At 38.1% G+C, this 24,287-nt stretch overlaps 1 long non-coding RNA gene across 3 annotated transcripts in view; it reads right to left on the reverse strand.

The window, feature by feature from the left end:
* The window catches only part of LOC309859048, a 207,257-nt gene that overhangs the window by 137,798 nt on the left and 45,172 nt on the right, over nucleotides 1-24,287 (reverse strand). Inside the window, exon 3 of one of the 3 annotated variants that reach the window (XR_014308505.1) lies at nucleotides 17,646-17,731. The exons of the other annotated variants lie outside the window; for them this stretch is intronic. This is a non-coding gene — a long non-coding RNA (uncharacterized lncRNA). Of the gene's footprint in view, nucleotides 1-17,645; nucleotides 17,732-24,287 lie in introns of those variants that run through there. 3 annotated transcript variants of the gene reach the window in all.

A 24,287-nucleotide genomic window follows, 5' to 3' on the forward strand; every position in this document is an offset into this window, starting at 1 on the left:
ACAAGGTACCTATCCCTAATTTCACATAAATACTTGTTTCTCACCTGCTTCTTTGCTGAGATGAAAAAGAAGATACAGATTTTTAATTGCCAGTGTTGATGAGGCATTAAAATTAAAAAAAAAAATTGTACAGAGGGACAAACCTTTACCCTCAAATTATTATAGCTTTCAAGTAACTAGCTAGATGTTGGAAGCCACACAAACAGAATCAGAGAAAATACTAAACTCTCCAAAGCCAAAGAGCCTGAGTTAAACCCTGATTCCACTGTTGAACATTAGACAACTATTTCATATACAGGTTCTTCTGTTGCTTCATCTATAAAATGCAAATGACAATAATATCTATCTCATAATGTTCTGATAAATAAATTAATACTTGTGAAGCCCAAGCACGGTAGCTGGTACACCAGCATAAGTTAAAATAAGTACCACAGAATTACAATAAAAGAATGTTAAATAGAATTTTGGCTGCTAATTCATTTTATGTGTAATTTAACACTTGCATGATTTTAGAAACACTTTTACACATACCTTTGGGACTTTAGTATTTAGATTCTAAACACAGCAATAAAACATTAAGCATTCATTTATAACTTGATATAATCAGAATTCACAGAAAAAGTGTTTTTCATTCAGTTTGGAAATTGGTATTGTGATAGTTTTGTCACTGATAAAGATATGAATCTTATATTCCTAATGGAAAATATGCCTACAATTCTCATAGTGATAACATTTATGAACATTGTTACATCTATGGATATGTATTATTCATTCTGAGATTTACTTATTCAATCAATCAATATTAAGTAATCACCTTTATTTCACCTCTTTTTGCTATTTTACTCACCTCTATCACTAAGTATGGTGAATAAAATTATCAACAAAACAGTTTTCATGACATTTATTCTAGTAAAAGATAAACACATTAAATCAAAAGAAATCATACAAATGTGAAAATTCAGCTGATGTACCTTAATTTACTTGAGTGTCTTAATTGAAGAATTTGGCACAGTGAAATCAAGGAGTTGGCCTTAAAGTAGAAAGAACTGGACTGATGTTTAAAGGATGAGAGAAGGTTAACTAAGTGACTAAAGGAAGATCATTTCTAGAAAGGAGCATGAACAACATCTCATGGAATAAAGAGAATAGAATAAGGTAAATGAGATCCTCAACAAAGTTGGAACAGTAGGTAATGAAAAGATCATGCAGAGACTAAAAAGCCATGTGAAGGAGTTTTACTGACATCTTCCAGAATCCACTGAAGGATTCCTACCAGGAGGTGAGGAGGAAACAAACATAATCAGGTTTGCTTTTACACAGGATCAGTAGGTCTACAAGGAGAAGATAGACTGGGGGAGAAAGAGGCAAGAGTTAAATAAACTAGTTGAGAAGCATGGTATCTTAGTCTACCAGGTAAGTAGTCGAGAAGGAAGGAAGCATAAATTCAAGAGATACTTAGGGATTTTGATGATTCTCTGGATGTGGGAGGTGAGAAAGAGGGATGTATAAAGGACAACTTCTACATTTCTACTTGTATAACTGGATGAGATTTTAAGGAAGGAAAACGAGAAATTTTTTGGACATGTTGCATTTAAAATGTCTTAGAAATTTTCAAGTAAGGATATCATGTACACAATAGGAGAAATTTCAAATATAAGGGAGCTGATACCACCCTACTCTTCTTATAGTAAGTGACTGTAAAACTAATATATAAAATAATATTTTCAGAACTTAGTCAAAAGGCAGCATTTAACTCTGATTCCTGAGAAGGTAAGCACATAAGGTAAGCCCATTGTAGCCATAAATTTCCATCCAGGAAAATTTCTAGACTATAAGGGGGGTCAAGTCAAGCAGAGCACAGCAGTATCATGAGCTGAGGAGGTAGATAACAAAATCTGGAGCTGCTGAAGGGGCTGAAGTTTGTAGAAATAGATACTGTAGACAAGGAAGCTGCACTGAAAAAGATCTCACAAATTTACATACGGATCCTCTTAACACTTTGGCTAAGTTTGAAGCTGTGTATGCACACAGTAAGACTCAAAGTGGTCCAGTAGAGAACTACTTCTAGGAACTGTAAAATAAAATGTATATTCTAGTGGTTGCAAACTGCTTAAAATACAGAAATTCTGACTAGCCAAAATGGAGAGATGTCACTGAACCCAGGGACTCAGTTGACCCCTCATAGAAAGGTCATATCAGGGGCGCCTGGATGGCTTAGTGAGTTAAAGCCTCTGCCTTCGGCTCAGGTCGTGGTCCTGGGGTCCTGGGATCGAGCTCTGCTTCAGGCGGCAAGCCTGCTTCCCCCTCTCTCTCTCTGCCTACCTCTGCCTACTTGTGATCTCTGTCTGTCAAATAAAAAAATAAAATCTTTAAAATAAAAAAAAAAAAAAAAAGAAAGAGAGAAAGAAAGAAAGGTCATATCATTGAAGTAGGGCTACTCTAGCTAAGGTATACTCTAGACCCAAAAAATTGGGTAAAATTTAGATACAGGTTCTGAAGCATAAAGATGATCCACTAGCAAATTATCTGTCTGCTGGCTTAAAACCCAGTAATTCTTAAAGGAAGAAATTTTAAAACTCAGACTTTGGAAAACATCTTGGAAATTTAGTACACAACAAAAAATTAGTAAATTTTGGGGGTGCCTGGGTGGTTCAGTTATTGGGCATTCGACTCTTGATTTAGGCTCAAGTCATGATCTTGGGCCTAGAGAGCCCAAGAGATTGAGCGCCGTGTCGGCTCCACCCCGAGCATGGAGCCTGCTTCAGATTCTCTCTCCTCCTCTGCCCCTTCTGCCCCATCTCTTAAAAAAAAAAAAAAAAAAAAAAAAATTTTTTTTTTTTTTAAAGTAAATTGTGAATTAACAAGACCATGGCAGCAGAGAGTACTTCCCAATTCTATTCAAAGTTTGGCATCTCTAAGATACCCAGCAGATTAATCTAAGCCCCAATGGGAAATAAAAAATAACAAAACAATATAATTAAGACAAGGCCATAACAAATACATATATACATATATAATCATATAAATTGTAATAAATATAAAGAGGAAAAAGAAAACAAGTAGGACCTTAAAACTACTATATCAGATGAACAGCAACGCAAAATAATGATTATAAATCATCTGTGATTTCATTATATTAAGAAAAATATTTCTGGAAATTATTTTAATTGGAAATTAAATAGAGTTTAATTGAAGTAAAGGAGATCAAATTAGTGTCTTTGAAGATCTAGAGGATGAAATACCTAAAAAGAGAAAAAAATATGAAGACAGCATAATCATGAGGGAAAAGAAAAAAAAAACGATGATTTAGAATATCTAATATTAAATCATATTTCAGAAGAAAAAAGTAACAAAGTAAAAATTATATAAATCACAAAGGAATATTTATCTCATTTTAAGAAAGATCTGAAGGGCACCTTCCTGGCTCAGTCAGTTAAGCATCAAGTAAGTGTAAAGTAAGTAAGTAAGCATCAAGCGGTTTTGACTTAGGTCATGACCTCTGGGTTGTGGGATCAAGCCCTGGGTCCGGCTCCACATGCAGCATGGAGTCCACCTGGGATTCTCTCCCTCTCCCTCTACTCCTCCCCAACTCATTCTCTCTCTCTCTCTCTCTCTCTCTACTCCTCCCCAACTCATTCTCTCTCTCTCTCTCTCTCTCTAAAATAAAATAAATAAATAAAATATTTTTTAAAAGAAAAAGAGAGAGAAAGGAAGGAAGAAAGGAAAGAAGGAAGGAAGGTAGGGATGGATGGATTTGAATCTACCAATTTAAGGCTCTTACTGAGATTTAAAAGACACAGCCAAGTCCTACCTAGCAATTTAGAAATTCGAGGTTTAGTAAGGACATCAGGTCCTAATCTCTGGAACCCATGAATGTTGCTTTACATGGTAAAGTCTGCAGATGTGATTAAGGATCTTGAGATGGTGAGATCATCCTGGATTATTTGGGTAGTCCCTAAATGCCATCATAAGAGAGAGGCAGGTAATACATTATGCATAGACAGAAGTAGACAGGGTCTGGAATTCGAATGGTACAGAAACAGACAAGAAATGCTGGCAGTCACCAGAAGCTAGAAAACAGGATGTATTCTGAATGCTCTCTATTGCTCATCTATTCTGAAGATCCTCTAAACATTTAGAGTAAATGTTTGCTGCGTATTTAGAAACCAAAGATGTAAGGAATGGAATCTCCCCTAGAGCCCACAGAAAGAGTGTGGGAGTGCTGACCCCGTGACTTCAGCCCAGTGATACTTATCCCAGGCTTCTGGACTCCAGAACTGTGCAGAATACATTTTGGTTGTTGAAGTCACACAGTTTGGGGTAATTTGTTACAGCCCACAGGAAAGTAATAAACAAGGGTAAAGAGTACATTTTGTAAGTCCTCATGTGGTAAGAACAAGTTACTTCTGCAGGCAAAAGAATCAGACGACTACCAGACTCCTCCTCTACAACTCTAGAAGCTAAAAAACAATAGACTATCTACAGGTAATTAATAAATTAGAACTACAAACCAAGAATCCTAAAGCTAGCCAAGGTATCAATTACATGTCAGGGTGAAAAAGAGGTATTTCACATATTCAAGGATTCAGACAAAACATAACCAACATGCCACAACTGAAGAAAATGTTTGAGAAACTAGGCAAATGGGTCAACACAGATAGAGAAATATGAGGAGGGCAAGAGTAGAAGATAGGGGCTTTTCAATGCATTATCATTAAATCTAAATGGATAAAAAGAATGTGTAATATAAATAAGGGAAGGGCACCTGGGTAGCTCGGCTCGTTAAGCCGTCTGCTCAGGTCCTGATCCCAGGGTCCTGGGATGGAGCCCCACATCAGGCTCACCGCTCAGTAGAGAGTTTGTTTCACCCTTTCTCTCTCCCTCTGCCTCTCCCCCTGCTCATGCCCTCTCTCTCATTCAAGCAAATAAGTAAATAATCTTTAAAATAAACAAACAAATAAGGGATATTTTGAAAACTTAGTGAATGCCTTAAAAATCATAAACGTTTTCAGCAAAATGGAGGTATTATAGGGAGAGAAAGGCAAAAACATATTAAATATATCATTGTATTAGAGAAAAAGTAGTGGTGAAATAAAACATGTGGGAGGAGATCATTAGTATCCTGTTTCATATAATAGTAAAGACATGGAATAGAAGTTATGATATAAAAAACACAGAAATTGTGGTATAAAAATTATGATATAAATTAACAAGTGGAAAAGTGGGAATTAAATGTAATGTCAACAGGTCTGCAAAAATAAAGAGAAAAAGGAAATGATATAATGAAAGAAATAGTCATCTTAAGCAAGATGGAAAAAACGTAGTACAGCTGATTTTACACTAAATGGAAATGGGCTGGATTCTCCTATATTGCATGATCAGCAATATATTGGTTTTTTATTTAAAAAAAATTAATTCAAAGTGATCAGGGAAGAAGTTTTCAATTTTTAAATAGGCCACGAGATACCACAAAAATGCCAAATTCCAGAGTCTAGGAAAGTACACTGGTGCCTCATGGACTTTTGTGAAGAGAGGAGGAGTATGTTCTATCCATCATTTCTTAAGGATGGAGAAAAGCTCCAGTTTTTACTCACACCCTCCTATAACGGTCTGTAAGTCACACTTCCGATCCAATAGTTGCTATAAACAGATAATAACATCGAAATTCCACTTCAACATGATTTTATATCTATTCCCAAACCACTCAAAATCAACAATAATGAATGAAAAGATACAATTTCACAGAAACAAAGAGAACAGAAGAGTAAAGGCCGCAAATAAGATGTCCACAAATCATTGCAAAGGACATGAAACATAATCACGGTACAAAGCATATATAGTTCAGCATCAAAATATTATAAATATTGATAGTGAAAACGAAGAAGAGTGATAAAACTATATGGAGAGGCGGTGGGAATAGGAAGACTTACATCAGTAAGGTAAATTCATAACTACAGTGACAAAAGTCAGTATATATCTAAAATCAGTACATTAAAAGCCAGCGGTAGAAGCAGCTTCTTTAGAGATGTGAAGGAAGTTAACGACTGATATAAAGAAGAACATACAGTTCCCATTTAAGGGGCAGGATCTAAAGTAGAAAGAAGTGGGGTAGAAAACTGGTATATTTTGTCATAACCTTTTAAACTGCTTGGTTTTAAGTGTTGTACATACATTAGATTAATTAAAATCTGAATTATTTTTCTAGAGCTCAATGAAGCACAAAATAAATTTGGTAAGTTTATAAGACGACACTCTTTTTTTTAAACATCAGTCTTTTGTGACATCAGCCTCCTATGCGTACTATTGTTACAGGCTGATGTACGTTAATGATGGCCATGTGGCCCTAGAAAAAATATCTTTCTTGGGATAGAGAGAATTGCCGAAGATTATCACTGTATATTTATCTTTCTTTCAAGCCTTACCAAATTTCTAAAAATTCTTTATACTCTAAACCTCTATTTGGTCACCTTTTCGTGTGCATATTTGAGGAAATGTAGTAAACTGAGGTGGAATTTGAAGCCAGATAGGTCTAACTTTAAATTCTAGATTTCTAAGTTTCTAGATTAAGCAGATTTGTTAATTTATCTAACCTATAGTTTCTCATTTACAAAATGGAAGTAGTAATTCCATTTTTACATAAAAGAAATCTGGGGGTGCCTGGGTGGCTCAGTGAGTTAAGGCCTCTGCCTTCAGCTCAGGTCATGATCCCAGGGTCCTGGGATTGAGCCCTGCATCGGGCTCTCTGCTCTGCAGGGAGCCTGCTTCCTCCCTTCAAATAAATAAAATCTTAAAAAAAAAAAAAAGAAAGAAATCTGTAAAATACCTTTTGGTATGTATGGCATACAATAGGTATTCAATAAATGATGGATGTTCTATTACATGAATTTCCATGGGTTTGTTTTGTTTTGTTTTAAGTAGGCCCCATACCATGCATGGAGCCAAATTCAGGGCTTACACTCCACCCCCCCCAAGATCAAGACCTGAGCTGAGATCAAGAGTCAGAAGCTTGACCAACGGAGCCACCCATGCATCTCTGACTGGTATTTTAATCGAAATTTTGTAATCCAAGTGATCATAAATTACAGGCCTACAAAATAAGGTCATATATCCTTTTAAAGTTTAACTTATCATGGCATAATTCTCCACAAGCCTAATTACAAAATCTGGTACCTCCAAAATATCCCATTATTCTGGGACATTCCAAAGAGTCCTCACAATTGCCCAGGAAGAAGCCATCCCAAACATCTTTATGCCTCCATGGCTCCTGCTTGTGAGCCACCCTGAGAAACCTCCCAGACCAGCTCCACTACCACCTCTCATGACCTCTGAGATCTGAGTGAAGGCTATTAACTAGAAGAGGCAACTAGGCCAGAGCATTGCAGGACAAAAGGGAAAAGCCTCTTTCCTAATTTTACATTATGCTGTACAACAAGATTTGTTAAAGTTTTTGAGGAGACAATTTAAATTAAAGAATTGGGATTTAATTTTTTTTTCCAAATGAGGCAAGTTTTGGTCTATGCATGGAAATTACTGCAGATGGTTCTTCTGCCTTGGGAAAATGGAGGTACGAAGCCATCCTAATGTTTAAGATTCAGGTGGTAAGCATGTTTGAATCAAAAATTTCATGAATCAAAAATACCTTGGCCCTAGTCAATATGACCCAGCCTGGAGAATACAGCTGACCCTTGGTATTGGTGAATTCCACATTTATGAATTTGCCCACTCGCTAAAACTTACTTGGAAGCCCAAAATCAATACCCATGGTGCTTTCATGGAAATTCACAAACATGGACATGCACAGAGTGGTGAAAAATTTATCACCCATGGACACTCCCAGCAGCAGTCAAACAAGGCAACACTCTGCCTTCTTGTTTTATTTCTATAGTAAACAAGTCCTTCTAAATGAAGGTCCTTCTCAGTATATTTAGTGCCCTTTCCACATTTTTGTGCTTCCTGGTGGTAATATGACTGTTGAAAATGCCTCAAGCATAGAGCTGAAGTATTACTGTCTAGTGTTCCTGAGCACAAGGCGGCTTTGCAATGTATTATGGAGAAAATACATGTGTTGGATAAGCTTCCTTCAGGCAGGAGTTACAGTGCTGTTGGATGTTAATTCAGTGTTAATGAATCAACAATATATACTAAATAGAGTTAAAAAAAAAAACTGAAACACAAATAAAACAAGGTTACACACTGACTCCTTGATGAAAATGTTGCAACAAGAAACATAGGCACCTAATTCGAGGCAATGATTCAGTATTCGCTAATTCAGTGTTCCCAAGAATACCTTCATCACTGCTAAGAACGATGAGCATCTACTGTATTCTGATTTGCTAGAGTAATTGAAGCCCCTCTTCTCTGTCTGGGTACCAGAACGAAATAAGCCAATGAGACATAAACTTATTGTGACAATCTTGGGAAGCAGGAACAAGGGGGATCTGATTCTGCCCTGAGAGAAGTTCTTGGGAATGAGAAGTGGGGAAAAGCTCCAAAGCTCTGAGTTCCACTCACCAACTGGGTTGCTATAGCTAGTATTACCCGTCCATCAGAATGGACCCTTCTCTTACTCTCCCAGGACTGGGGAGATGTTCCCATCTTCCGGGGGAGCTACCCCAACTAATCTATGCCCAGGGTAAAATATCCTGTTCCTGGGAATCAGCTCTGCAGCCAGCAGTGGGGCCTAGAAAACTACTTGGTCTCAGACTTTCCTGTTTGGGGCATGCCCCTACTAAATAGGTTTCTTTTGTTTGTTTAAGTGCCCAGTGTTAAAAGGGTATTGATTTACTTGAACTAGGCAACTAGTCTAGAGTGAAGTGGAGTAAGTAATGGCAAATCAATAAAGTCAGCCTTCAGAAGCTATTTTGCAACACTTCAAAGTAACTGTTTGCTCTTCACAAACTCTCTCTTGAGAGTTCTCTTCTCCTCTGACCATCACCTCTTGCCTGGCTTCTTCCAGATCTCTTTTAGAGCACTCGTTCTGTCCATCTTTAAACACGGCCATTCAAACCAGCCCGCGGGCCTGCCTGAGACATACCCAGCGTCATTCCCAGCTCCTTCTCTTTCAACTGCAGCACAAAAATACACACACGAGACCACATCAATTACTGCAAATAAATACTGAGAGACGCATTTTTGGCCTTATTTTTGGAGTTCAGCTCAATGAGCCCAAAATGCATGTAGCATGAGAAAAGAGAGAAGAGACAAGGAAGCGCCTCCCAACTAGTTAATGGTAACAGCAAACACTAAGCGTGTTTACTATATGCAAAGCACAAAGCATTTTACCCAATTAACTCATTTAATTCTCACAACTACATGAGGTAGTGGTTTTCATAATCCTTACTGAAGCCATACAGAAACTGAAGGATAAAAAAGTAAAGGGACTTGCCCAAAGCTGCACATTTTAGGAAGTGATAAAAGAGGGATTTGAATTCAGGCAGTCTCTTGAGTCCATTCTTAACCACAGTATAATACTGCCTCTCAAGCTATTTATAAAGTCGTTTAAGTGAAAGACCACGCTTGGTTTCTCCTAGCATTTCCTAGCACAATGTGATTACACCAGTGGCTCACAAATAGAAGTGTGTAAATGAGGACTTCCCAGCAGTTGGATAATTTCTATAACACCAAACTACACTAAAAGTTTTTAAGGATTAGTGATGTCCAGTGTGATATCATTACTAAGGACAAGATTATCTAATCTCAGAACCAACAGGCCTTTGCCCAGCATCCCACAAGGATAATCCAGTTCTGATTCAAGGGCATGGAAATTTGGGTTGAAAAATATGGTTATGGTTTCGTAGGCCTAGGGACATGATAACTTGTCTTGATTTGCTGACTACTGGAATATGAGAGGAGAAAAAGGTAAGATAAACCTAAGGTTACATGCTCAGAGGAGATGCTACAATGTTTATGACTAAGGGTGACAGAAAACTGAGGAAGAAATGAAAGCACGTAAACAATGACAAGAAAGTCTGCTGAGGGTTTTGGAGGGGAGGGGGCTGGGGGATTGGGCAAGCCTGGGGGTGGGTATTATGGAGGGCACACATTGCATGGAGCACCGGGTGTGGTACATAAACAAGGAATCCTGGAACACTGAAAAAATAAAATAAATTTTTTTTAAAAAGGGAAAAAAGAAAGTCTGCTTTTGCTATATTGAGACTGCCAACGAAGACATCTGTTAGCCTAGTAGCTTTGTCCCCTGTCAGTCAAAAATTTATTGACTGCTTCTCAGGAAGATGCTCAGTGGCAAACATTCTACAAAGACAAACACATTGTATAAATGCCATAAATTGTGTTGCAGAGATTTCTAGCCACTGCTAACCTCAACTGAGTAAACCTGAACAGTTCATTAACATCCAGAGAAACATTCAGATCTGACACTCCAATCATTTTAAACCTTCCAGAAGTGGGAAGATTCAATAAAAGTAACCCAAAATAAAGTACATTTCCTACTATTTTGATATATCAGTAGTGCTGTGTTTTTCACAAATGTAATCTAGGCAGGATTTTAATGTACCAATTTGAACAAGTAGGAGCAATATATTTCGTTTGTTTGAGGATAACCATTGATTTCTCACATATTCATTTAATTATTGGTAGGAAATCTGGAACAGCATTTTAAACTATACTGTCTTTTTTTCATATGCTACTCTCCTTCAGACATAGAATTTAATATCTATTAGATCGGATATACATATATGTATATATATATATTTAGAAATTTCAGTGAATAATGGTACCTATTTTAAAATCGATCGTGCTGTAAAAAGTTAGTGTTGCCATTTATAGACTAATAGAGAATTACTTTACAATAAGGTACTGATTTTCAAACTTCTCTTCAGATGCCCACGGTTCTGAGGTGTATAAGGAGCTCTGTCAGGAAGGAAGAGAACTTAATGGACAAAGAAATTGGGTTGAGGGCTCACCAGCACATTCAAATCAATTTTTAAATCTATCAAAAATTACAGTTTTACATATGCTATTTGGGGGGGGGGAATTCTGGTCAAAAATGTATATAAACTACCTCTAGTAGAATTCTGTTATACAAAAGAAAAATATTACAAATCCATTTCTAGTCTTCACCCTATAAAAATGATTATTATGTTTTAATGGTTTCCAAAATAATATGCTTTAACTATGCTCAGCTAACAGTTTATGTAATATTAAGTAAAATCTAAAGTGCTATCAAATTTCACAAAGTAAGTCACAATTTAAGATAAAACACTCAATCTGAAAAACAAGTGAAATATCTAGATGCCTTTTGCTAAAACAATACGTTAACTCTCATAATAATTACCAAAATAAGGTAAGGGTTTCTTTTCTTTTTCAAACACATCAGCAATCTTTCTTAGTTATTTGTACTTAAATTGACTATTTTCTTTCCAAAGTATTCTACTATCTCCACTAGTTTATTTTCCTATTCTTCCACATGAATAGAAACAAAGCATTTGTATGATACAATAAAATTAAATTTAGGTTATATGCCTGAAGTTCAAAGATAATTCACTTTCACATTTATTCATTTATGGTATTTCTAAATTTATTTGAAGTGCTGTGTTATTGCACAGGATTTTTTTCACCTTTATAATAAAAACATACTTCAGTTATTTCATCAGGATTCTACAAAACCTATATAAAGTTATACAGAAAAGGAATACTCCAAACCCCCTAATACAATTACCTCATAAATGTCAGTGTGTGACCAAGTAAAAAGTGGATGTACATGAGAATCATTTTGTGCAAAATTAAACTATAAATTCTTTATTATTCTTCATCACTTCCTTAAAATAAGAGAGACCAATAAGTTCATAGCTAAAGGGAAACTTTGAAATTATTTCATCTAACACATCTTTTCATCGTTTAACATGAGGACACTAAGACCCAGAAAAGAGAAATACCTTCTTATTTAAGAGCAAAATTATGACCAAATCCTAGGCTTCTGTCGAACGCCCTTTCAAGTACATCATCATGGAACATAATAAGTGATAGCACATATATAATAAATAGAGTAAGGAATTATAGTTGCATTTCAAGATAACCTCTGTAAATTCCTGCCCTCCCCTAGAAATAGTAACAATAAAACACACAGGGCACCAGCTATTTAAATGTATTTACCACAAGATTACAGGAATAAATATTCATTAATATTAAAATTTAAAATAGTGAGCATTAAGTGAATAAATGACATATAGGCACTAAGGTTACTTATACCATTTAAAATTCCCGGAGCGAGGAGTCAAGATGGCGGAGAAGTAGCAAGCTGAGACTGCTTCAGCTAGCCGGAGATCAGCTAGATAGCTTATCTAAAGATTGCAAACACCTGAAAATCCATCGGCAGATCGAAGAGAAGAAGAACAGCAATTCTGGAAACAGAAAAACAACCACTTTCTGAAAGGTAGGACCGGCGGAGAAGTGAATCCAAAGCGACAGGAAGATAGACCCCGGGGGGAGGGGCCGACTCCCGGCAAGCAGCGGAGCAACCAGCGCACAAAATAAGGACTTTTAAAAGTTTGTTCCGCTGAGGGACATCGCTCCAGAGGCTAAACAGGGGTGAAGCCCACACGGGGTCAGCGTGGCCTCAGGTCCCGCAGGGTCACATTAGGATCGGGGGTGTCTGAGTGTCGCAGAGCTTGCAGGTATTGGAAAGGGAAAGCCGGCTGCAGAGACGGAGCCGACAGTAAGCTCACAGCTCGGTGTTACCTTGAACCGGTCGCAGGCTCGGTGAGCTCGGAGCGCGGCCGGAGGTCAGGAAGACGGGAGTGACTGGGCGCTGTTCTCTGAGGGCGCACTGAGGAGTGGGGCCCTGGGCTCTCGGCTCCTCCCGGCCAGAGACCAGGAGGCCGCCATTTGTATTCCCGTCCTCCGGAACTCTACGGAAAGCGCTCAGAAAACAAAACCTCCTGAAAGCAAACCCGAGCGGATTACTCACCCCGGCCCCGGGTAAGGGCGGTGTAATTCCGCCTGGGGCAAAGACACTTGAGAATCACTACAACAGGCCCCTCCCGCAGTAGATCAACAAGAAATCCAGCCGAGACCAAGTTCACCTACCAAGGAGTGCGGTTTCAATACCAAGGAGAGCAGCAGAATTCCAGAGTAGGAGAAAGCCAAGCACGGAACTCATGGCTTTTTTCCTGTGATTTTTTTTAGTCTTGCAGTTAATTTAATTTTTTCTTTTTCATTTTTTGTTTTGTTTTTTTTTTTTTTCTTCTCGCCTTCGGGTAAAATTTTTTTTTTTTAACTGTTACCTTTTTCTTTTTTAACGATTTTTTACTAGTTTATCTAATATATATATTTTTTCTTTTTTACATTTTTCTCAGGTGTTTTCTTTTTTTAAAAAATTTTTTTCTTGGGGGCGCCTGGGTGGCTCAGTGGTTAAGCCGCTGCCTTCAGCTCGGGTCATGATCCCAGGGTCCTGGGATCGAGCCCCGCATCGGGCTATCTGCTCAGCAGGGAGCCTGCTTCCTCCTCTCTCTCTCTCTGCCTGCCTCTCTGCCTACTTACGATCTCTGTCTGTCAAAGAAATAAATAAAATCTTTAAAAAAAAAAATTTTTTTTTAATTTTTTTCTTTTCTTTTTTTTTTTCTTTTTTTCTTTTCTTTGTTCTTTTTTTTTCCCTTTCTTCCTTTTTTAACCTCTTTTTATCCCCTTTCTCCTCACTCACGATTTTGGAACTCTTCTAATTTGGTTAAAGCATATTTTCCTGGAGTTGTTGCCACCCTTTTAGTATTTTACTTGCCCCTTCATTTACTCTTATCTGGCCAAAATGACAAGATGTAAAAATTCAACACAAAAAAAAGAACAAGAGGCAGTACCGAAGGCTAGGGACCTAATCAATACAGACATCGGTAATATGTCAGATCTAGAGCTCAGAATGACAATTCTCAAGGTTCTAGCCGGGCTCGAAAAAGGCATGGAAGATATTAGAGAAACCCTCTCGAGAGATATAAAAGCCCTTTCTGGAGAAATAAAAGAACTAAAATCTAACCAAGTTGAAATCAAAAAAGCTATTAATGAGGTGCAATCAAAAATGGAGGCTCTAACTGCTAGGATAAATGAGGCAGAAGAAAGAATTAGTGATATAGAAGACCAAATGACAGAGAATAAAGAAGCTGAGCAAAAGAGGGACAAACAGCTACTGGACCACGAGGGGAAAATTCGAGAGATAAGTGACACCATAAGACGAAACAACATTAGAATAATTGGGATTCCAGAAGAAGAAGAAAGAGAGAGGGGAGCAGAAGGTATACTAGAGAGAATTATTGGGGAGAATTTCCCCAATATGGCAAAGGGAACGAGCATCAAAATTCAGGAGGTTCAGAGAACGCCCCTCAAAATCAATAAGAATAGGCCCACACCCCGTCACCTAATAGTACAATTTACAAGTCTCAGTGACAAAGAGAAAATCCTGAAAGCAGCCCGGGAAAAGAAGTCTGTAACATACAATGGTAAAAATATTAGATTGGCAGCTGACTTATCCACAGAGACCTGGCAGGCCAGAAAGAGCTGGCATGATATTTTTAGAGCACTAAACGAGAAAAACATGCAGCCCAGAATACTATATCCAGCTAGGCTATCATTGAAAATAGAAGGAGAGATTAAAAGCTTCCAGGACAAACAAAAACTGAAAGAATTTGCAAATACCAAACCAGCTCTACAGGAAATATTGAAAGGGGTCCTCTAAGCAAAGAGAGAGCCTACAAGTGGTAGATCAGATAGGAACAGAGACCAAATACAGTAACAGTCACCTTACAGGCAATACAATGGCACTAAATTCATATCTCTCAATAGTTACCCTGAATGTGAATGGGCTAAATGCCCCTGTCAAAAGACACAGGGTATCAGAATGGATAAAAAAACAAAACCCATCTATATGTTGCCTCCAAGAAACTCATTTTAAGCCCGAAGACACCTCCAAATTTAAAGTGAGGGGGTGGAAAAGAATTTACCATGCTAATGGACATCAGAAGAAAGCAGGAGTGGCAGTCTTTATATCAGATCAATTAGATTTTAAGCCAAAGACTATAATAAGAGATGAGGAAGGACACTATATCATACTCAAAGGGTCTGTCCAACAAGAAGATTTAACAATTTTAAATATCTATGCCCCCAACGTGGGAGCAGCCAACTATATAAACCAATTAATAACAAAATCAAAGAAACACATCAACAATAATACAATAATAGTAGGGGACTTTAACACTCCCCTCACTGAAATGGACAGGTCATCCAAGCAAAAGATCAGCAAGGAAATAAAGGCCTTAAACGACACACTGGACCAGATGGACATCACAGATATATTCAGAACATTTCATCCCAAAGCAACAGAATACACATTCTTCTCTAGTGCACATGGAACATTCTCCAGAATAGATCACATCCTCGGTCCTAAATCAGGACTCAACCGGTATCAAAAGATTGGGATCATTCCCTGCATATTTTCAGACCACAATGCTCTAAAGCTAGAACTCAACCACAAAAGGAAGTTTGGAAAGAACCCAAATACATGGAGACTAAACAGCATCCTTCTAAAGAATGAATGGGTCAACCGGGAAATTAAAGAAGAATTGAAAAAAATCATGGAAACAAATGATAATGAAAATACAACGGTTTAAAATCTGTGGGACACAACAAAGGCAGTCCTGAGAAGAAAATATATAGCGGTACAAGCCTTTCTCAAGAAACAAGAAAGGTCTCAGGTACACAACCTAACCCTACACCTAAAGGAGCTGGAGAAAGAACAAGAAAAAAACCCTAAGCCCAGCAGGAGAAGAGAAATCATAAAGATCAGAGCAGAAATCAATGAAATAGAAATCAAAAAAACAATAGAACAAATCAACGAAACTAGGAGCTGGTTCTTTGAATTAATAAAATTGATAAGCCCCTTGCCCGACTTATCAAAAAGAAAAGAGAAAGGACCCAAATAAATAAAATCATGAATGAAAGAGGAGAGATCACAACTAACACCAAAGAAATACAAACTATTATAAGAACATACTATGAGCAACTCTACGGAAATAAATTTGACAATCTGGAAGAAATGGATGCATTCCTAGAAACATATAAACTACCACAACTGAACCAGGAAGAAATAGAAAGCCTGAACAGACCCATAACCAGTAAGGAGATTGAAACAGTCATTAAAAATCTCCAAACAAACAAAAGCCCAGGGCCAGACGGCTTCCCGGGGGAATTCTACCAAACATTTAAAGAAGAACTAATTCCTATTCTCCTGAAACTGTTCCAAAAAATAGAAATGGAAGGAAAACTTCCAAACTCATTTTATGAGGCCAGCATCACCTTGATCCCAAAACCAGACAAGGATCCCACCAAAAAAGAGAGCTATAGACCGATATCCTTGATGAACACAGATGCGAAAATACTCAACAAAATACTAGCCAATAGGACTCAACAGTACATTAAAAAGATTATTCACCACGACCAAGTGGGATTTATTCCAGGGCTGCAAGGTTGGTTCAACATCCGCAAATCAGTCAATGTGATACAACACATCAATAAAAGAAAGAACAAGAACCATATGATACTCTCAATAGATGCTGAAAAAGCATTTGACAAAGTACAGCATCCCTTCCTGATCAAAATTCTTCAAAGTGTAGGGATAGAGGGCACATACCTCAATATCATCAAAGCCATCTATGAAAAACCCACCGCAAATATCATTCTCAATGGAGAAAAACTGAAAGCTTTTCCGCTAAGGTCAGGAACACGGCAGGGATGTCCATTATCACCACTGCTATTCAACATAGTACTAGAGGTCCTAGCCTCAGCAATTAGACAACAAAAGGAAATTAAAGGCATCCAAATCGGCAAAGAAGAAGTCAAATTATCACTTTTCGCAGATGATATGATACTATATGTGGAAAACCCAAAAGACTCCACTCCAAAACTGCTAGAACTTATACAGGAATTCAGTAAAGTGTCAGGATATAAAATCAATGCACAGAAATCAGTTGCATTTCTCTACACCAACAGCGAGACAGAAGAAAGAGATATTAAGGAGTCAATCCCATTTATAATTGCATCCAAAACCATAAGATACCTAGGAATAAACCTAACCAAAGAGACACAGAATCTATACTCAGAAAACTATAAAGTACTCATGAAAGAAATTGAGGAAGACACAAAGAAATGGAAAAATGTTCCATGCTCCTGGATTGGAAGAATAAATATTGTGAAAATGTCTATGCTACCTAAAGCAATCTACACATTTAATGCAATTCCTATCAAAGTACCATCCATCTTTTTCAAAGAAATGGAACAAATAATGCTAAAATTTATATGGAACCAGAAAAGACCTCGAATAGCCAAAGGGATATTGAAAAAGAAAGCCAACGTTGGTGGCATCACAATTCCGGACTTCAAGCTCTATTACAAAGCTGTCATCATCAAGACAGCATGGTACTGGCACAAAAACAGACACATAGATCAATGGAACAGAATAGAGAGCCCAGAAATAGACCCTCAAATCTATGGTCAACTCATCTTCGACAAAGCAGGAAAGAATGTCCAATGGAAAAAAGACAGCCTCTTCAATAAATGGTGCTGGGAAAATTGGACAGCCACATGCAGAAAAATGAAATTGGACCATTTCCTTACACCACACACAAAAATAGACTCAAAATGGATGAAGGACCTCAATGTGCGAAAGGAATCCATCAAAATCCTTGAGGAGAACACAGGCAGCAACCTCTTCGACCTCTGCCGCAGCAACATCTTCCTAGGAACAATGCAAAAGGCAAGGGAAGCAAGGGAAAAAATGAACTATTGGGATTTCATCAAGATCAAAAGCTTTTGCACAGCAAAGGAAACAGTTAACAAAATCAAAAGACAACTGACAGAATGGGAGAAGATATTTGCAAACGACATATCAGATAAAGGTCTAGTGTCCAGAATCTATAAAGAACTTAGCAAACTCAACACCCAAAGAACAAATAATCCAATCAAGAAATGGGCAGAGGACATGAACAGACATTTCTGCAAAGAAGACATCCAGATGGCCAACAGACACATGAAAAAGTGCTCCATATCACTCGGCATCAGGGAAATACAAATCAAAACCACAATGAGATATCACCTCACACCAGTCAGAATGGCTAAAATAAACAAGTCAGGAAATGACAGATGCTGGCGAGGATGCGGAGAAAGGGGAACCCTCCTACATTGTTGGTGGGAATGCAAGCTGGTGCAGCCACTCTGGAAAACAACATGGAGGTTCCTCAGAATGTTGAAAATAGAACTGCCCTATGACCCAGCAATTGCACTATTGGGTATTTACCTTAAAGATACAAACGTAGTGATCCAAAGGGGCACATGCACCCGAATGTTTATAGCAGCAATGTCCACAATAGCCAAACTATGGAAAGAACCTAGATGTCCATCAACAGATGAATGGATCAAGAAGATGTGGTATATATACACAATGGAATACTATGCAGCCATCAAAAGAAATGAAATCTTGCCATTTGCGACAACATGGATGGAACTAGAGCGAATCATGCTTAGCGAAATAAGTCAAGCGGAGAAAGACAACTATCATATGATCTCCCTGATATGAGGAAGTGGTGATGCAACATGGAGGCTTAAGTGGGTAGGAGAAGAATAAAAGAAACAAGATGGGATTGGGAGGGAGACAAACCATAAGTGACTCTTTATCTCACAAAACAAACTGAGGGTTGCTGGGGGGAGGGGGTTTGGGAGAAGGGGGTGGAATTATGGACATTGGGGAGGGTATGTGCTTTGGTGAGTGCTGTGAAGTGTGTAAACCTGGTGATTCACAGACCTGTACCCCTGGGGATAAAAATATATGTTTATAAAAAATTAAAAAAAAAAAAGATTATGTAAAGTAAAATAAATAAATAAATAAATAAAATAAAAAAATAAAATTCCCCAACTTTGGGGGCACCTGGGTGCTCAGTGGGTTAAGCCTCTGCCTTTGGCTCAGGTCATGGTCCCAGGGTCCTGGAATCGAGCCCCGCTTTGGGCTCTCTGCTCAGTGGGGAGCCTGCTTCCTTCTCTCTCTCTCTGCCTGCCTCTCTGCCTACCTCAAATAAATAAATAAAATCTTAAAAAATAAAATTCCCCAACTTTGTGCTCAACATCATTAAACATCAGTGAAGCATAAATAACCACAATGAAATATCACCTTACACCTTTCAGAACAGCAAGAATGAAAAAGACAAGAAATAACAAGTGTTGGCAAGGATGTGGAGAAAAAGAAGCCCTCATGCACTGTGTGTGGGAATGTAAATTGGTGCCACCACTGTGAAAAACACTATGGAGGGTCCTCAAGAAATTAAAAATAGAAATATCATACGATCAGTAACTCCACTACTGGACATTTGTCCAAAGAAAACAAAAACACTAATTCAAAAAGATATATATACCCCTGTGTTTACTGCATTATTTACAATAGCCAAGATCTGGAAACAACCCAAATATCCATCCCTAGATGAATAGATAAAGAAGATGTGATATGTAAGTGTGTGTGTGTGTAATGGAATATTACTCAGCCATAAAGTAATGAGATCTTGCCATTTGCAACAATGTAAATAGACCCAGAGGGTATTATACCAAGTGAAATAAGCCAGACAAAGAAAGACAAATACCACATGATTTCACTTACATATGGAAATCTAACAAGAAAACAAAAGAACAAACAAACTAAAGGAGAAAGAGACCCATAAATACAAACAAGAAACTGATGGTTGCCATAGGGGAGAGGGATGGAGGGATGGGCAAAATGGGTAAAGAGGAATAGGAGATACAGACTTCCGATTATGGAATGAATACGTCACAGGGATGAAAGGTACTGCATTGAGAATATAATCAATCGTATTGTAATAGCATTGTGTGGTGACAGATGGTAGCTACACTTGTCGTGAGCATAGCATAATGTATAGAGTTGTCCAGTCACTATGTTGTACAACTGAAACTAACATAGTACTGTGTGTCAACTATATTTCAATTATTTATTTTTTATTAACATATAATATATTATTTGTTTCAGGGGTACAAGTCTGTGATTCATCAGTTTTACATAATTCACAGCACTCACCAAAACATCTACCTTCCCAAGGTGCATCACCCAGCCACCCCAAACCTCCCACCTTCATTCCCTCCAGCAACCCTCAGTTTGTTTCCTGAGAATAAGAGTCTCTTATGGTTTGTCTCCATCTCTGGCTTCATCTTGTTTCATTTTTCCCTCCCTTCCCCTATGATCCTCTGTCTTGTTTCTCAAATGCCTCATATCAGTGAGATCATATGATAACTGTCTTTCTCTGATAGACTTATTTTGCTTAGCAGAATACCCTTTGGTTCCAATTTTTTTTTTAAACAGTGAAAAAATAAAATAAAATCCCCCATCTTTGGAATATCTCTCAGTTCAGCCAAAATGACTGGAAAGCAAACAGCTTTTTGGCTTCCCTTCCACAATGGCCTAAGGAGGCAATATCTTTTTCCTTGGGCACTCCTGGCTCTCTCACCTTTCCTAGGGCTGTAAGAATCATCTCTAACTTTAAGAGAATGTGCACCTATCGACATAGTGGGTGCCTTTTTCTTTGAGTACTGACTCCCCACTCCATCCCAAAATCTTACAAGGAAAAACTTCTTTGCATCATTTGGTCACTCCCTTACATCCATATTTTTACCCACCATGAATAAATATGCTTATGGTTCTGTGTGTTTCTGTTGCCATGACTGGATATATTTTTTTAAACCAACTGGGGTAAAATTACAAAGTCTTTAATTTTGTAAACAAGCAAGACAGCACATATAAAATTCCCCTGGGACAAGGGGGCCAGGGAACATAAGGGATATGAGGACTAGAAGGAAAAATATAAATTTTTTATTTTTTTTTAAAGATTTTTATTTATTTATTTGACAGAGAGAAATCACAAGTGGGCAGAAAGGCAGAGAGAGAGAGAGGAGGAAGCAGGCTCCCTGCTGAGCAGAGAGAGCCCGATGCGGGACTCGATCCCAGGACCCCGAGATCATGACCTGAGCCGAAGGCAGCGGCTTAACCCACTGAGCCACCCAGGCGCCCCCGAAAATATAAATTTTTTAAAGATTTATTTATTTATTTATTTGACAGAGAGACAGAGAGAGAGCACAAGTAGGCAGACTGGCAGGCAGAGGAAGAGGGAGAAGCAGACTCTCCACTGAGCAGGGAGTCTGATGCAGGGCTCAATCCGAGGACCCTAGGATCATGACCCATGCTGAAGGCAGCCCCTTAACTGACTGAGCCACCCAGACACCCTGGAAAATACAATTTTTAAAAGCTTTTTAAAAAGTGCTATTTATTCTGAAGAATTTGGTCAGAATTGGAAGATACATCATAGAATAGTATTTAAGATGAAGAGCTTTTTTTTTTTAAAGATTTTATTTATTTATTTGACAGACAGAGATCACAAGTAGGCAGAAAGGCAGGCAGAGAGAGAGGAGGAAGCAGGCTCCCAGCCGAGCAAAAAGCCCGATGCGGGGGCTTGATCCCAGGACCCTGGGATCATGACCTGAGCCAAAGGTAGAGGCTTTAACCCACTGAGCCACCCAGGTGGCCCCAAGATGAAGAGCTTTTGAGAACCTTAAGAAATAAGCAATCATCATTTGGAGGGACTCAAAAGACTGTCTGACTATAGATAAGAGAGAAATATTTGTTCATGGATGGTTGAAATTGGGATGAAGCACCAGAGTTACCGGCTAGCTATTAACATGTCATTGATAGAGAACACAATGATCTCAAAATTAAATTCAAATCAATTGGGCTAGCATAGTGGGATTACAAAATAAATATCTACGGCTACAATACATGAAAAGGAAACAAATCGAATCTTTTCTATGAACCACATTCTATCAAGTTACAAGAAAATTTAAACTCTTCAATTCACGTTCTCTGAATCGCTTAGGGTTTCACTGGTTTCCTTCTAGTGCACTATACTACCTTTCAAGAAATATATTCCACAGATTCTCCCTATACTCTCCTAAAATTGCCAGAACAGTATTTCCCACCCCACTTGCTCTTCTACAATGTGACTTGCCATTTCCCATCAAGAAATGGGGTCTAGGTCCCTTCCCCTCAAATCTAGATTTGTGAATGCTCCAAACAACAGAGTGTGGCCAAAGTGACACTATGTGACTTCCAAAGCTAGATCATAAAAAGTGATAAAGCTTCATCTTGACTACTGGGACACTTGCTGTTAAACAAACCCAGAACTGCCATATAGGGCATCCCAACTACTCTAAGTCTTCCATGTTTTGAAAACCAGGCCACATGGAAAGGACGGGTGGAGGTGCTCTGGCTGGCACCGCCAGAGGACGTCTTAACCAACAGCCAACGTTGCCCACCAGACATGTGAATGAAGACCCTCCGAATAACTGCAGCCCCAGCAATCAAGGTACTTTCAATCAGTGAGTGTTCTTAGATAAGGCTATACACATGTGTTGGAGAAAAAGCATCCTCACTATGCCTTGTCCAAATTTCTGATTACAAAATCCATGAGCATAATTAACATGGTTGTTTTACACCAGTAAGTGTTTGAATAGTTTTCTATGTAGCAGTGGTAACTGCAGTATTCTCTCTCTCCTGGCTCTACCCTTATATAGTGTCTGGGGACATCAGGAGCTCACAACGTTATGGCAGAAGGTGATACTGAATGTCTATGGGGTCCTCAGGATCCTTTCCAGTTTCTGTTGTTAAGTGACTGGTCTAATCTAATTCCTGAACTTGGACCTACTATGGTGTGATGACCTACTGAAGAATCTTGATGACATCTATCATGAGAGTTTGTGATCTTAGATATGAGACTCTGTTCTTTACACTCTGTCTTTGTTTTCACTTTGGGCCTCTGATGGTCCACTGACCCTATCAGTCCCTCCATATCCTCTCAACCAGGAGATAAGGAAATTTCCTAATCCCTTCATACTCTGTCCATACCACTGGAGTCCAGAAGGCTGCCTCATGCCATCTCTTAGCTAACTCCCTTCATCATATTTGTGTTTTTATCTTTGCCACATTGGATAAGGTTAAATATAAGATTCTGAGTTTTGCAGTGCTTAGCTTGTTTCCACTAGACCCTATCATGTGGATGCTTCTACTATATACACTAGGTTCTATTCGTTAGAGGAGGAAAATGATGGCATGGAAATCTGACCTCTTTACACATCTCATTTCTCTTCTCATTTCTCAATCCACATGTTCAGAAAAGAATGGCATCCCATTTTATTTCTCCCTGGAAAAGACTTTCCTCCATTATAGCTTCCTCCTTTCCAGCAGACATTAAGCCTCAAATCCCAGTCTTAATAAAAGAAGAGATATTTTCCCTAAAGAATAAATAGTATAATCTGCGCTACCAGACATGGCTTTTCATCTGAAAGTCATAAAGTTACTGGGGGGAAAAATCCCTATCTGTTTAATACCATGGAAATATTCCTGTTCCACTAAGGAGTATTACAATTTTCCAATCTTTAAATGAAAAAGTGAGCTAAATAGCATCTGCTTTATCACTGACTTGTTTATTAGATACTTCTTCACTTAGTAGAAATATAATATAGTTGCAATGTATTGAGATCATATTTTTTAAAGTACAGTGGCAGGTTTCCTGATCATAAAGACCAGTTCTTTGGATATGATCAAAGTCTGACAGTGAAAACATCCCTCATGATATTAACAAATACAGACTTAAAGAACTAAAAATAAAAATCATTTATAATATGGATTCAAAATCATTACCTTCCTCTGAGTGTCTTTATGTCATTCTGGTCAATTCCAAAACTTCCATGGGACAGATTTATTAAGACAGTGAATATTTGCTTATTTCTTTGAACTTGTTATTCATCATCCATTGTTCGTTTTAAAAGTGGGCTACGTAATGCATACTTTTGAACAAGTTGTCCCCGCTACACAGCACTTAAAGGAATAGAAAAATGCCCTGTCCCCATTACCCAGTCATATGCAAGGCCATAGACAATAATGTCAGTATAGAATTGAGTAAGAGTCAGTGTACAAAGTGAAATCTCTACAAGGGACTCTCTTTGGGAATTAAAATGCATATGTCTGACTAAATCGTAGTCTATGTGTGATCAATACATTGACCAATCTTCCGTTGTTTTAAAGCCAAGAGCCAATTACTACACAAAATAGTGGCAATATGTTTATTGCAATTCAACCATTAAAACTTGTCTTCTAATGAGAATTTGTTTTATCATATAAACATCAATAAAATGTGCTTCTGGAAAAAAAGAGCAAATATGAAAAAGAATCAAATATGGATAATGCCTCA

This window comes from Mustela nivalis (assembly GCF_964662115.1).
Source record: "Mustela nivalis genome assembly, chromosome: 2".
In the NCBI taxonomy this organism is placed as follows: domain Eukaryota; kingdom Metazoa; phylum Chordata; class Mammalia; order Carnivora; family Mustelidae; genus Mustela; species Mustela nivalis.